The sequence below is a fragment of the Poromitra crassiceps genome (assembly GCF_964638095.1).
Source record: "Poromitra crassiceps genome assembly, chromosome: 25".
NCBI lineage: Eukaryota > Metazoa > Chordata > Actinopteri > Beryciformes > Melamphaidae > Poromitra > Poromitra crassiceps.
The window spans coordinates 3,732,746-3,749,356 of record NC_139649.1 but is presented as its reverse complement, the minus strand read 5'-3'; the positions used below and the strand labels follow the sequence as shown (position 1 = coordinate 3,749,356).

The following is a 16,611-nucleotide window of genomic DNA, read 5'->3' as shown; positions in this document are numbered from 1 at the left end:
TATTGATATAAATCTTCAAATAGAATTATTCTGATTAGTAAAGAGGTGATAGCACATATTAAAATATTGAATGTAATAATAGAGGGAGCCAGAAGGGGGCGGGAGTGAGCGCGTCGGAGCCCAGCAGGTGGTTGGAGCCCGATGGGAAATCATTAGCATGACGGTGTAGAGAAAATAGAATAAGGGAGACAGAAAGAGACATCCATCTTCTTAATGATGGAACCAGGGAGATGGTGGGAAGACATCAGGAAAGAACTTCTGCATAACGGGACAAAAACATGACAGGGATGTGATTTTGGAAAAATCCTCCAAGAGATAAGAGATAAGAGAGAGAAAAGAAGAAGAAGTTTTCATTATGTTATTCATCCAAAATAGATGTTACTCTTTGACTCTCTCACATTTCGTCTCATTTGGATTTGTCCCCAAAATCCTACAATGCTTCTTACCATTATTGGTAAAACATCGTTCAAATAAATTCTACACGAGGGCCAAAAAGACACGAACCTGAAATAAAAACAGAATGGCCGATGATCTTGAGACAATTTGGCTGAATTAGAATCAAGTTCATGTCAAAATTAACTTGAGCTGTATTTTACAGTGAAGCAGAGCCTGAAGGCTCACTGCAAAGCACACAGCTGCTTCAGACTCACTGAAGGGAGAACTCAAACCTAAAGGGATATTTTAACGTGGCTAAACTTTGTATTTCTGGTTTCATAGATACTGTACATCCAATGGTCTGCTATGTTGTCTTCCTTTGCACACACACACGCGCGCGCGCGCACACACACACACGTGACACACACACACAACGTTAACATCCATATTACCCCGCCCACCCACTAAGCAACATACCACGATTGCATATAGGCTTAATGGGTATAATTACATGCATCCATACAGTGATCGCCTGCAACGATACAGCGTTTAATCGTGCCGTTCATACAGCAGCACAGTGGGGAGTCCATTTTCATTTCATAACCTCTTTAAAGCTGCTAGATTGTCATCTACTTTCCTCTTTCTTTATGGCATGTGGCTTTATGAGCTGTGTGTGTGTGTGTGTGTGTGTGTGTGTGTGTGTGTGTGTGTGTGCGTGTGTGGCTGTATGAACTGTCGTTCAGTGTTTTTATGATGATGCACGAGCGTCATAAAAGCATGTTTAGGCGTCCTCGTCACCCTTATTGCCTTTCATATGATTGTAATGGTCCTTCAACACGCTGTGATGTTGTCTATAAAATATACATTAGTCAAGTGCTGAATACCAGCACACACACACACGCACACACACACGCACACACATATGCATGCACACGCACACACACACGCGCACACACACACACATGTGCACACACATGTGTGCACACACACACACAAACACACACACACACACACACACACAATGACTCTCAGATGGGTGTGGCACTCTGTCCTGAGGAAAGACTCTTCATCTTTCTCTCTCTCAAACACACACGTGTCACGTGCGCGCAAAACACACACAAACACACACACCACACACACAAACACACACGTGTCACGTGCGCGCAAACACACACACACACACGTGTCACGTGCGCACAAACACAAACACACGTGTCACGTGCGCGCACACACACACGCACAGACACATTTATTCAATCCCATCATTCAGTCAGCTTTGAGAAGGGAAATGTATAAAAAGATATGTGCATTTGCGTGTGTGTGTGTGTGTGTGTGTGTGTGTGTGTGTGTGTGTGCGCGCGCGCGGGTGTGTGTGTGTGTGTGCGTGCCTCTGCGTGTGTGTGTGTGTGTGTGTGTGTGTGTGTGTGTGTGTGTGTGTGTGTGTGTGTGTGTGTGTGTGCGTGCGCGTGTGCGCGCGTGTGTGTGTGTGTGAGGTGGTGGGTAGGGATGGGTACCGAACTCGGTACTTTTACAGGCACCGACCGAAATACGTCGGTACTGCCCCGTACCAGTTCACATATAAACGAACGGTACCAAATTTCGGTACTTGAACGCAACTGAGTAATAGAAAGAGAGTGGGTAAAATAGAAATTCCGACGGAACCTTAAGGCAACACGGGAGAGCGCGTTACGTCAATACGTCACTCTACCTGAAGATCCTGAAAGCAAAACAGGGCCAGCCGAAAGCTGTGGCTACACTTTACCAAGATAGACTCAGACAACACTGGTTGCAACATTTGTGATGTGAATTGCAAAGCTGACTAGGGAAACACCTCAAACTTGAGGAAGCATGGTCAAACACAAGATGTATTTAGCTAAATGCTGAAGACTGTAACGTGTTAGATAACCTGAGTGAATGAAGCAGACACCGCACGGCAGCTAACGTTAGCCACCTCCTCAGCTCGTCAGCTGTAACGTTAGCTGAAGTCTTGCAGGAGGATGATGACGGAACTTGAGAGAGGCATCGACTTCTACAACATCAGGTAACGTTATTTAATTTGCTAGCGTTAGCTGGATAAGTTGTTTCACTGCCGTTGTGGTTGTTAGATAACAGGGCTTTTCACTGTCTTCTTGGCTGAGTTAGCTTTATAGCTTAGCGTTGTTAACGTTCTATAATAATTATCATCAGCTCGTATCACCGACCGTGAGACATGTTATTTAACGTTGCACTCTTGCTTTCATTGCTAGGTAACCATGTGCCAGTGACAGCCGCACAGGAGGACACGATTCACCCTCTTCTCAGCGGTGGATATGGTTCAGGTAAATTATTATTTTGCATAATGACGAGTGATAATGGGTGTGTTATTCATAGTGTAGCCTAAGCTATGTTACTAACAATCAATTGTCATTTCTATTAAGATGTGCATAGCACTGACACTTCTTTCTATTGATAACACAAATAATGCTTGATGAATCACGATGCCTTTTTTTATTTTCAGATACCACTCAATAAACAGAAGAAACTTTCAGCACTTGGGGAGCTCTTTGAAGATGAAGACCAGGCCCTGCTGGAAGCTGTGTTGGACATCAAGTACTATTTCCCCAACCCCACTAAACTAACCTTGCTGCTACAACTCTTGGTTTGGGAGGGGAGAGGTAGGGAGGTATTGTAGGGAGGAGTTTTATTTTGTCTGGTGCTAAATAAATAATGTGCTAAATAAAGAACAATGTTGAAATTGAGAAGTTTGGACTTTTTTTTTTTTTTACAACTGTAATTTTTTTGTTAATAGAGTGTGTAAAGTACCGAAAATGGTACCGTTTTGGGTACCGTACCGAATTCCAGGTACCGGTACCGTACCGGTATCGGTTCAAATGTGAACGGTACCCATCCCTAGTGGTGGGTAGTGGTCACACTCCTTTCAGAAATAGCCCTTACTCCTAATTGATGTGAAGTTAATTGCGAAGGTGCTACATGTAGCATTCTTACAGTAAACATCAATTTATCATCACCAGATTAATTGTGATACCTTGGTGTAATTAGCATAAACAAATGAGACCATGGTGGAGATGATTGATGGCCTCCATGCGTCCCTGGTGGTGTGGTTAGTGGTGAAGCGTGTCTCTAAATAAAGACCACATTTCCCACAACACGTTGCTTGTGGTCGTAAAGAAGATCGAAGGGCGAAGGATAAGAGCCACTGAGGAGGAAGGCTAAGTTGAAGCTAATGCTGCACTAATTCATCAGATTTCCCTTGGAGTCTGACCTGGTGACACACCGTTTCATTCAAATGCTATGTAGTTTATTTCTGGAACGTTCGTTTCATTGGAGTTTTAGCTGTCGGTGTGTCGGGGGGGGGGGGTCCACACCCAGGTGACTGCTGCTCCCCGCCCATCTGCTTCTGTAAGGGGAAATGAATGGCACACATTATTTAATTTATTAAATAAAATGTATTTATAAAATGTATTTATTAAATCAAAGGTAACCAAGCCAAGCTGTTTGATCTGGTTGGCCACACATTGAATGAAGATACTGGAACACTCGTTTAAGGGGTGGGTAGGGGGTGTGATTCAAGATTCAAGATTCAAGTTTATTATTTGTCCCCGAAGGGCAATTTGTGTGCAGCAGACATAAAAAGCATAGCGAATACATGAAAAAACAGAACATGAACAAATTAAAACAAACATGGAGCATGGCAGCAGTTTTCCAGCAGAAAAAGGATCAAGTAAACACAGGATAAAATAAAATAAAAACAAAATAAAAACACACCTCAAAGGATCTGTACGATGTACTTAAAAGTAGTAAAGACACGTACAATGTACTTAAAAGTAGTAAGAGACACGTGCATGAACTTAAAAGTAATAAGAGTCCAGGACTATTTGATCTCACATAAATAGGTAGGTAAAAAATAAATAAAGATATATCTCGAATATAAAATATATAAAGAATATTTATAGCAGCAATACCTACCTAAGAAGAGAGACAAGGAGAGAGAGTGCATCATCTCCTCCGCCCAGCAGCGTTTAAGCTGCACGAGAGACAGAGAAAAGAGAGCGAGACAGAGAGAGAGAGAGAGAGAGAGAGTGCACTATCTCCTCCTCTCAGCAGCATTTAAAGCTGTTATGGAAACAGGAACGAAGGACAGTTTATATCTGTTTCTCGTAGCCCTCGGAACCTTTAGCCGAAGGCCCGAAGGGAGCAGCACATACTCTGAACAGAGAGGATGAGTGTCGTCCATGCGAATGGACATGGCCTTTTTAAGCACCTGTTTGTTAAAAATGTGGTCCAGGCTACTAAAATTTACTCCGGCTATTTTTGATGCCGCTCTCACGATCCTCCCGAGAGAGTTCCTCCCTTGAATACCAAGGTTTCCATACCAACAGATAATAGAGAAAGAGATTACAGACTCGATATAGGCACAATAAAATAGTTTCATCAGAGTCCTGTCAACCTGGAATCTAGCAAGCTTCCTTAGGCAAAAGAGACGTTGTTGACCTTTTTTGCACAGCATTTCACAGTTTAGATCGAACTTCAACTTGCTGTCAAAAATAGTGCCAAGATATTTATAATTGGTCACCAAGTCTACTGGTTGCCCATGGACAACACTGTTCTGGGGAACTGGGGAGGATCGTCTAAAATCAACACAGATCTCTTTAGTCTTTGAGACGTTAAGTTGGAGGAAGGCTTCTTCACACCAGGACAGAAAATCATTTAAAACCTGTGGCTAGGCGGATATGGGTGGTGGTGGGGGGAAGACAAGGAAGGGGGCGGGGCTAGGGAAAAGGCCGTAGCTATGGATAGGAAGGTGGTAGAGCTCACCGTTTGTGTCCAGGTAAACAACACATTAGAAATAATGTGATAGCTTTTCACCAAAGCTTCGATGACATTTTCTCAGATGACTGCGGGTGGCTCCTAAACCTGCACTGCTCACTTCATCACCTGGGTCTGTGTGTTCTTTACTTAGTTGCAGCGTATTGGACATATATTTGGGACTATAAAATGTAACTAAGGTCTGACACACGCACACACACACACACACACACACACACGCATGCACTTAGACACATTTATTCAAGGCTGAGCCAGGTGAAAGCTGTAGCCGGCAGGTGTTCTCTCCTTTCCTTTTTAAATGACTTACTCAGGTTTTTAAGTTATTTACCAACAGGTGTGTGAAACCCACACACACACTTACACACACATACACACACACACATACACACTTACGCACACATACCCTCCCCCTCTTAATTGTGTGAGTCAGTTAATGGTGAGGTGAGCTGAGACCCCTGCAGGAAAAGAAAGGAAGCATTTTTGTCATAATGAATTAACAGATAAAGTAGTCCGCCCCCCCAAGCACCTCCACAAACAGATGGAAGCTAACTGCTGCTGCACACACATAACAACACACACAAAGATGCACACGCACACACACACACACACACACACACACACACACACACAGACACACACACACACACACACAGCCACTGCTGCTGCAGACACGTAAGACACACACACACACACACACACACACACACACAGTCAGCCACTGCTGCTGCAGACACATGACAACACACACACACACACACACACACAGCCACTGCTGCTGCAGACACATGACAACACACACACAGTAAAGTCACCACATCTCCTTGTTTGAGTCGAAAAACAACTCCTTCCTCAATGGAAATGAAGGCATAGATCAAAGCGCTGGAAGTGAAGGATACACCACAGCAGAGCTGCACACATCTGGAAGTGAAGGATACACCACAGCAGAGCTGCACACATCTGGAAGTGAAGGATACACCACAGCAGAGCTGCAAACATCTGGAAGTGAAGGATACACCACAGCAGAGCTGCAAACATCTGGAAGTGAAGGATACACCACAGCAGAGCTGCACACACCTGGAAGTGAAGGATACACCACAGCAGAGCTGCACACACCTGGAAGTGAAGGATACACAACAGCAGAGCTCCAAACATCTGGAAGTGAAGGATACACCACAGCAGAGCTGCACACATCTGGAAGTGAAGGATACACCACAGCAGAGCTGCACACACCTGGAAGTGAAGGATACACCACAGCAGAGCTGCACACATCTGGAAGTGAAGGATACACCACAGCAGAGCTGCAGACATCTGGAAGTGAAGGATACACCACAGCAGAGCTGCACACATCTGGAAGTGAAGGATACACCATGGCAGAGCTGGAAGTGAGCGATACACCACAGCAGAGTTGGAAGTGAAGGATACACCACAGCAGAGCTGGAAGTGAAGGATACACCATGGCAGAGCTGGAAGTGAAGGATACACCATGGCAGAGCTGGAAGTGAAGGATACACCACAGCAGAGTTGGAAGTGAAGGATACACCACAGCAGAGCTGCAAACATCTGGAAGTGAAGGATACACCACAGCAGAGCTGCACACATCTGGAAGTGAAGGATACACCATGGCAGAGCTGGAAGTGAGCGATACACCACAGCAGAGTTGGAAGTGAAGGATACACCACAGCAGAGCTGGAAGTGAAGGATACACCATGGCAGAGCTGGAAGTGAAGGATACACCATGGCAGAGCTGGAAGTGAAGGATACACCACAGCAGAGTTGGAAGTGAAGGATACACCACAGCAGAGCTGGAAGTGAAGGATACACCACAGCAGAGCTGCAGACATCTGGAAGTGAGCGATACACCACAGCAGAGTTGGAAGTGAAGGATACACCACAGCAGAGCTGCACACACCTGGAAGTGAAGGATACACCACAGCAGAGCTGCAAACATCTGGAAGTGAAGGATACACCACAGCAGAGCTGGAAGTGAAGGATACACCACAGCAGAGTTGGAAGTGAAGGATACACCACAGCAGAGCTGGAAGTGAAGGATACACCACAGCAGAGCTGGAAGTGAAGGATACACCATGGCAGAGCTGCAAACATCTGGAAGTGAAGGATACACCACAGCAGAGCTGCAAACATCTGGAAGTGAAGGATACACCACAGCAGAGTTGGAAGTGAAGGATACACCATGGCAGAGTTGGAAGTGAAGGATACACCACAGCAGAGTTGGAAGTGAAGGATACACCATGGCAGAGCTGGAAGTGAAGGATACACCACAGCAGAGTTGGAAGTGAAGGATACACCATGGCAGAGCTGGAAGTGAAGGATACACCACAGCAGAGCTGCACACATCTGGAAGTGAAGGATACACCATGGCAGAGCTGGAAGTGAAGGATACACCACAGCAGAGTTGGAAGTGAAGGATACACCACAGCAGAGCTGGAAGTGAAGGATACACCACAGCAGAGCTGGAAGTGAAGGATACACCATGGCAGAGCTGGAAGTGAAGGATACACCACAGCAGAGTTGGAAGTGAAGGATACACCATGGCAGAGCTGGAAGTGAAGGATACACCATGGCAGAGCTGGAAGTGAAGGATACACCACAGCAGAGTTGGAAGTGAAGGATACACCACAGCAGAGCTGGAAGTGAAGGATACACCACAGCAGAGCTGGAAGTGAAGGATACACCATGGCAGAGCTGGAAGTGAAGGATACACCACAGCAGAGCTGGAAGTGAAGGATACACCATGGCAGAGCTGCAGACATCTCATTTGGGTGAACAGCAACTGCAATATGGTTGAATAGCAGCTCTAATGAGCAGACTGATAGAGCTGAGTTTGATGGATGGGGCTGAACTGGTGCTGATTGGATTGCTATGCACCAACCGAGCCAAAACGGGGCTTTGCTACCGATGGTTAACTCATCAGTTCTGACTCAATTTCCTCCAAAAAGATCTGAATAACTGGGACTCCTTTAATTGCTGCTTAGGCTACAGGTCATTTGTGAGCAGGCATGGAGTTTCAAACATGTGAATGTTTCTTTTGGCTTGGTGCTATCTACCTACGGCTCCTTGGTTTATTTCACAGGGTCAAGCACAGATTGCACCTGTGCATGTGTGCATAGCCAAAGGCAAGCCAGTTTCCACCACCTGTCCCTTGATGGCAAACTGACGGACAACCACAAAACTAAAGCAAGACATGCATCAACATGCTGATCTGGCCCTGGCAAAGCCCTCACTTGGCCCTGCAGTGGAGACATGGCTAATGTGCCTGGCCAGGCTGGAGAGGAGACAGATCCATCTGAATGGGTGGGCAGATGCTGATGATAACAAACAAGGGTATTCAGGCGCAGAGCTCCAATATGACACTCAGAGAAATATGAGACAATCCATTCAGATTCAAGCAAATGTCCTGGAACAAAGCAGACTATGTGACTGCTTTGCCTTGCTGCAGGAGGGCTTTACATTGCTGCAGGAGGACTTTACATTGCTGCAGGAGGACTTTACATTGCTGCAGGAGGACTTTACATTGCTGCAGGAGGACTTTACATTGCTGCAGGAGGACTTTACATTGCTGCAGGAGGACTTTACATTGCTGCAGGAGGACTTTACATTGGTGGTGGTGTTGTTTTTTCCACCTATTTTGTAAGAACACTGAAACATCTTGTAGAGCAGATCTGAGTCAAACATAAGTTGCAAATCTTAGCATTTTGTTCTAACCTAATTTGATATGAATGAATGGGTTTAACTGAAGAGCAGGTGATTGGGGATGGGCTTGTGCAATTGGGGACAGAGGTCGTGTCCCCTGTTGCTGATTTTAGGGTCAGTGGTTAAGGTTAGGTTAGGTTAGGTTAGGTTAAGGTTAGGTTAGGTTAGGTTAGGTTAAGGTTAGGGTTGTAAGTCTCCAGGGAATGCATGTCTATGTAAACAACTTAAGTAAGGCTGTATGTGTGTGTGTGTGGGCGCGTGCGTGTGTGTGGGCGCGTGCATGTATCTGTGTGTGTGTGTGTGTGTGGACACTGTGTTTACTATTTGACAGTTCTGTTGCACACTTCATGGTACTTAACGACATAACAAGAGAGACAGGCAAAGGACATCAGGAAACAGCGACTACACTACACAGCGACTATGTGTAGAAGGTGTCACTGTCAACACAGTGATGAGGGACTAAACTCTAAACTTCTTCCCTGATGTCTCTTAGGAATCACAGATGTCCAAGCTGTGGAGAAACATGCAGGCCTAAGACAGAAAGTGAGGCGCATGAGGAGAGAGAAGGGGTAAGTAAAAAATAAAGTCAATGTTGCACGGTGACGGGCTGTGGAGGGAGAGACACATTCAACTCATTACCAGGTTTGAAATGGATCAAACTGGCCATCGATGCCCTCATCACGTTTGCCTCTGACTTGCTGGGACTGGCTGCTCTCCGTTGTGCTGAAACCTGTTCAGGATGCCTAGCAGAGCCTCAGTCTGATAGAGAAACCCTGGTGTTTGAACTGCTGATTGTGATTCAGGTTGGTTAAACTCAAACCAAATCCAATCTCCATCAGTCTATTATGTGGGTTCATGACACTGGTCTCACTTCATCCCACGGTGCAGCAGGTTTTTGACTTGTAGCATAGCAACAACACCGTATCACACACCCCCTCCCACACACACACACACACACATGCACACACACTCGCGCATGCACACACACACACACACACACACACACACACACACACACACACACACACACAGCTGTCTTCCTGGGTTCAGAGAGCTGTCCCCTCCTTTATTGGCTGGTGCAAACAACATAATGTAGGTTGGATGACAGAGATAAAATACTCCTGCTCCAATAAAACACTCCAGGTCTGGGCAAGGATGGCTCTGTATATACAAAGATATATACACTATATGACATATACAAACAGGTTGATCATACAAGAAGCACTTTTATGAAAACGGTTATTGAAAACCCTTTTGAAACTTGGCAAACTCCAGCTAAGAGTTGATAAATCTTTCTCTTTTAGCACTCTCTGCTCTCGTCACTACTATACAGATGGCAGTGGAGAGCACGTGCAACAGTTGTCCGTACTGCGGAGGCCGTGAAGTGCAACGGAAAATGCCAAAACACAAACTCACAAAACACAACGGTACTTAACAAAACACACAAACACGTTGCATTTGCAACAAAAGAGAAAACATGACAACAAATCGGAAATCAGAACGGCAAAACAGAAACCACAACCACAAAGCGGAAAACATGACATTAACGTATACCAGCAAGCAGGTAGCCTTCATGGAATGTTCCCCGAACATTCCCTGGTTCTCGGAAGGTTGCAAAAAAAATGCAACCTTCAAAGAACCTTTAACGAATGTTCCGTGAAGGTTACCCGTTTACCTTTTCCGATAGAAGTGAACGTGCTTTCTGCTTTGTGGTTTCTGTTTCGCCGTTGTGGTTCCCTATTTGTCGTTGTGTTTTGCACTTTACGGCCACCGTACGATCTCCACGATGTGAGGAGATACTCAGTGGACACACAGCCTGTCATGCCCGTCTGTTTCTGCTGACACTATAATTCACTTCCTCTCCATATAGATTCCCTATGCATATTGCGTGTCATATCACGCATAGTATACCATGTGTGATGGCTTTGTCAAACTCCCTTAATCCCCCATGCCTTTCATATGCTCACTCCCTCCCTTGACTCCTCCCACCCACCCACCCGACACTTCCTCTTTCCTCATTATTCACATCTCCACCTCTTCGTCTCTCCTCGGTTTTCAATTACCCTCCTCTTCCCTCATTAGCCTACCTCCTCCACCCCTCCTTCTCTCCCTCCATCCAGCCTCCTCCACCCCTCCTTCTCTCCCTCCATCCAGCTTGAGATTCTCTGTGAATACCTTTCATTCACAGTGTGTTTTGAGTGAATGTAATTTCCCCCTCGTGGCCACAGAGGGCAGTGCTCCCCACCGAGAATCGTCTCTCAACGCCCCCCCCCCTCCTCCCCCGCGGCCTCATCCCTCTCCTATACACTCTTACTTTCCTTTGCGCTCCTCTCTTTGTTGTTTAGCATTGATCTTGGCTGCTGTTTCTATCTCTTCTATCTCATTGTTTTTGTTCTGCACTCCCTCGTTCACCTCATGTCTTCACTGCATCTATTACGTCCCGTGCATTTTAATTTGGAGACGAGACTACAGTACCATTCCTGGAAACAAAATCACAGCAGAGCCGGTGGCCTCGACGCCGTATAGTTGCCGAGGGGTTGGATCTGGTGAGAAATCTGCTGCATTGCTCTATGGCACAGAAAGAGGTTTCTTTACAGCACAGGGGTGAAAATGTCTGTGGAAGAAATAACTGCGGTAAAATGAAAGATAAAACAAGCGACAGGGTTTATGGAAAATGTGGTCATAATCACAGAGCACCGTCGCCTCACGGCAAGAAGGTTCGAAACCTGGTCCATCTCAGGTGTTAAAATCCATTGTCTGCTTGTTGTTGATATCTCAGCAATAATTCGGCTATCCTTGAAGCTAAGCTACTGAGGGAATATTTTTCGGGCCATATCTCCTTGGTATATAGCACCGAGTACTACATTGCTTTTGCGGAATAACGATTATTCGTAATCAATATTGCATTTTTTGGTTGCTCAAATCTCACCAGGTAGGCTATTATATAATAAGGTTTTATAAAAGCAATAAGAGCTGTGATTGACAGTGATTTTGAACACGTCTTCACTGTGAACCATGGACACTTTTGTCAGGTTTCCTTATGTTTCTTCCATTTCCTTTCTGTTCTTTTCCAATGCTAAGAGCATACAACCATAGAGCCATACATAATGCATAATAACGAAGTGCTCTTTTATCACGAGCAACATAATGAGTCTTTGGACCAGACCGAGACTTAAAGACTTATTCATTAGCAGTTGCACACTAATGAAAATCTCCAAGGCCTACGAGGGGAGAAAGCCTTTTATATGTGTTTGTCTCTGCATATGGATGTGTACACTATGCATTCAGTACAGCTGTTCCCCATTTTTCACATCTTGTCCTCTCTAAAACATAATGCTATATTATGCTACTATGATTGTATTGTATTACATGTTATTATAATTATATTATTATATGTGTTGCTGTATCCCATATGTTCACTCCAGGAAAAGGCTTCCACTGTAGACCTTAACCCTATAAGCCGTATCCAAACATAAGTAGCTGCCAGTGCCTAAACCTACCTCCCCGTGGCTAACCCTAAAAGACCCCTCCTCAATGCCTAGCTACATGCACAAATGACTGTGAGTTCTTGAGAGTTAAACTCACTCCCCAGTAGAAAGGCCCATTAACCAGCTCCACCAAGGGAGCTTAGCTCTGTTGGCATAGTGGTTAGCACGTAGCACATAGTGGTTAGCACGTAGCACATAGTGGTTAGCACATAGCACATAGTGGTTAGCACGTAGCACATAGTGGTTAACACGTAGCACATAGTGGTTAGCACGTAGCACATAGTGGTTAGCACATAGCACATAGTGGTTAGCACGTAGCACATAGTGGTTAGCACGTAGCACATAGTGGTTAGCACGTAGCACATAGTGGTTAGCACATAGCACATAGTGGTTAGCACGTAGCACATAGTGGTTAACACGTGCACTTTTGGAAGCGGGAGGTTGGTGGATCAAATCCAGGCAAGCCCTTAAAATGGGTTGCTTCGGTTGCCGAAGCTACGCTGAAGCTACGCAGCACGGAGGCAGTTTCATTTCAGTGTCGTCGTTAACAGGCGAGACCGATCAAACCAGCCGCACGCCACGCCACGCTGAAGCTACGCTGCAGTGATAGTTTCAGCTTCTGTTCTATTTATCAAGCGTGCAGCACAGCCAGGCATGAAGTCAATGCAAGTTGTGAGCGGGGGGAGGGCAGCACCGAGCGAGGCGCGGAGGAAAAGAGAGTGCTTCTGGTGTGAAGGACAAGGCTCCTGCTCGAAGCTTCCGTGAAACGCTGCTTCTGAGATGCCTGTGGTGTGAACCAGGGCTTACACCTCCTCTGTTCACTCGCTCACAACCATGCTCTGCACCACATTCTTTTTTCCATCTGGCTCTCTCTCCTCCCTTGAACTGTCTCCCTGCACCCTCCCTCTACTCCTTCCTTCTGTCCCTCCCTCCTTCCTTCTCTCCCTCCCTCCTTCCCTCCCTCCTTCCTTCTCTCCCTCCCTCCTTCCCTCCCTCCTTCCTTCTCTCCCTCCCTCCTTCCATCCCTCCCTCCGTCTCTCCCTCCCTCCTTCCTTTCCTCCTTGCTGCCGATAGAGAAACAGTCGCCTCTCTGCTTGCTCCTGCTTCTCTGCCAGCTTTTTGCTTTTTAACTACGAAACTTTCTTTTTTCTTTTATCCCCCTGATTTTACTACTACGCCACTTTCTAGTAACGATCTTTCATTTTGAATCGTTAACCTATTTTTATGGAATCACCACTAACAGCACTTTCGGAGCTCACCCAGGCTAAGTATAGCCTAGCATAGCCTAGCACTCCAGAGACTGTCGGACAATATGCCTCATATAAGCTGCTGTGATCATCTTCAAAGGATTGCCGTACTGGAAACAACGATATTTCATCTCTCAAATAACTCACTGCCATCGAGTCAAATTGCACGGAATGTCACGAGCAACGTGAGTACATTATCATTAGCTCTCAGGGATGCTGACTCACTGCTACCGAGTCAAACTGCTATGGCTACCAACCTAGAGCTAGCTGATGCGGCTAGCCTGCCAGCTCCGGAAAAAGCCCGTGCTAACATCGCTAACCAAACTGCGAGCCCGAAGCATAAACAAAGACATATCCCAAAGAGATTAGTGATTTCCGAATCCACAACTACTCCACAAAACCCAGAAATCAGCTCAGCAACAGGCTGGCCCTCCCTAAATTCCAGCCTGCGGTGCTCGGCTCGGCAAGCTAATGGCCTGACACGGGCTCTCCGCACGAGAGATGAGGGTCGTCAACTGCTTAACCACAAACACCAAAACGAGCGGTCATGGACTACTGTCACGAGAGGAGGAACAGCCCCCCCTCCTCCGCTAATGGAATTGCAACTTGAGAATCGTTTTGGCCTGCTTCGATCACCTCCAGCTGACATAGCTGCCCAGCTCCATGAGAGGGAAAATCAGGCTAGCGCTAGCACAAGGCCTCAGGGAAGAAACACTGTCTCAAAGCCCAAGGACACCCAAGCCATAACAACCCTGATAGTAGGAGTAGGAGATTATACAGTGAAAAACATCAGGAGTTGGAGAAACTCCAAAACATACTGCTTCCCTCAAGACGCAATCTCTGACATAACAGGAAAAATCACAGAGCTACTTACATCTCACAAAGCTGTGACTAGGGTGATCCTGCACATTGGAAAAAATGTTATTTATAAGCAAGAATCAGAGAAACTTAAATCTGATTTTACCAATTTGCTGAATATGCTAGCCTCTCTAAACATTGAGGCTTTTATCAGTGGTCCTTTACCATCTCAGGGCACGAACCGCTTCAGCAGACTACTAGGCCTAAGCTCATGGCTTTCCACCGCCTGCCCACTACATAAAGTAAACTTTATTGAGAATTTTAATTTGTTCTGGCAGCGTGAGCACCTCTTCACTACGGACGGGCGCTATCTCAATAGTGCTGGCGAGGCTTTACTGAGTTCTAATCTACTATACACGGTGGACTATTACAAGGTCAAGATCCCTCTAAAGCCTCCCCAAGACAGACAGCCTGACGCAGCGGCCACAGAGCTCTCCTCCAGCCCTGCTCCACCTGCAGCCACTGACCATGCTCAGATCGACGCAGCTTCCGGCCCAGCTGCCGACCCTGCCCAACTGACCAATGACGCCACACCTCCGGCAGTCGCCACACCTCCGGCTCTACAGGTCGCCGCCCCACCTCCTGCCGCCGCCCCGGCCCAACTGACCAAAGACGCCCCACCTCCTGCCGCCGCCCCGGCCCAACTGACCAACGCCACACATCCGGCAGCCGCTGTCCTGGCTCTACAGGTCGACGCCGTGGCTCAACTGGTCAACGCTCCACCAAACGACGACGACTTCATCTTCTCCCCTCCCCTCCTCTCTTCCACCCCCCCTTTCTCCTCCACCCCCCCTTCCCCACTCTTTCCCCCTCCCCTCCACTCTCCCACCTCCCTCTTCTCGCCCCCCACCGCAGCTCAACGGCCTGATGACCCGGCGGAGAGCGACGCCCCCCCAGGTGTTTACCCGGCGGGGAGCGACGCCCCCCCAGCTGTTTCCTTGGAGACCTCATTTTCCCCCCCCCTCCACTCCTCCACCTCCCTCTCATCGCCCTCCTCCCTTTCCCCCTCCCTCCACCTACTGCCATTCTCAGCTGGCATGAACAAGCTAATTGAGGAGGTTAATGTTAGTCTAGCTAGCCCGCTCCGCACCTCCAACAAACTGTTTGAGCGGGCTGACGCTGGACTAGCTAGCCTGCAGTGCACCGCCCCGCCTGGCCTAAAAGAACTGGCTAATCAGCCCTCTCCATCTGTCATGAACACACTGGCCGAACAGACTCCTGGCCTAAAAGAACTGGCTAATCAGCCCTCTCCATCTGTCATGAACACACTGGCTGAACAGACTCACGCCAGAATAGCCAGCGCCCCCTGCTCCTCCCCACCCTCAACATCTCCCCCTCCTCGCCCCCCCCCATCCCAAAGACCCCCTCGCTCCAGCACCCCCTGCTCCTCCCCACCCCAAAGACCCCCTCGCTCCTCCCCACCCCCAAGACCTCCTTGTTCCGACCCCCCACCCTCAAAACCACCTCCCCCTCCCACCCGCTCACCCTTCCCTCAATCTCCCTGCCCGCCCCAAAGGGGAAAACTGAAGAAAAAAGCATTTTCTGCCCCAAAAACAAGGTCACAGAGGATCATGAAACGATCAGATGTCTAACTATCCCCACCCTGATTAGCTACAGAACAAACAAAGATTATCTCTCAGCACGTCCTGTTCCAGGACCAAGCCTAGTATCTGTTCTCCGGGGACACTCTGAAAAGCATTTACAAATTCAACCTAGCAGTGCAGCTATCAAGGCTGCACTGCTAAATATTAGGTCACTTGTAAGCAAGTCGCTTCTAATAAACGATCTGATTACGAGTCATAAACTGGACCTCATGTTCCTCACAGAGACCTGGCTTGATCTAAACAACAGGGAATATGTTCTTAATGAGTCAGCCCCACCTAACTTTAACTACATTGACGCCCCCAGAGTCGGTAAGAAAGGGGGAGGAGTAGCTATTATTTTCTCTGATGCTTTTCAATGCAAGCAGGTATCGTTTGGCGACTTTTCATCATTTGAATATCTGGCCGCTGTTCTGAAGTGCTCTCCCTCTATTTTACTACTGATTATATACAGACCACCTAAGTACTCTAGTAGTTTTTTTGATGAATTTTCAGAACTCCTTT

The 16,611-nt window shown here is 47.0% G+C and overlaps 1 long non-coding RNA gene across 1 annotated transcript; it reads left to right on the top strand.

Annotated features, from left to right (window-relative positions):
• Positions 1 to 2,097: 2,097 nt before the first annotated feature.
• LOC310798558 lies at positions 2,098 to 3,006 on the top strand. The gene is made up of 3 exons (XR_014553771.1): positions 2,098 to 2,416; positions 2,622 to 2,693; positions 2,873 to 3,006. It is a non-coding gene; the product is annotated as an uncharacterized lncRNA (long non-coding RNA).
• The last annotated feature ends 13,605 nt before the right edge of the window (positions 3,007 to 16,611 follow it).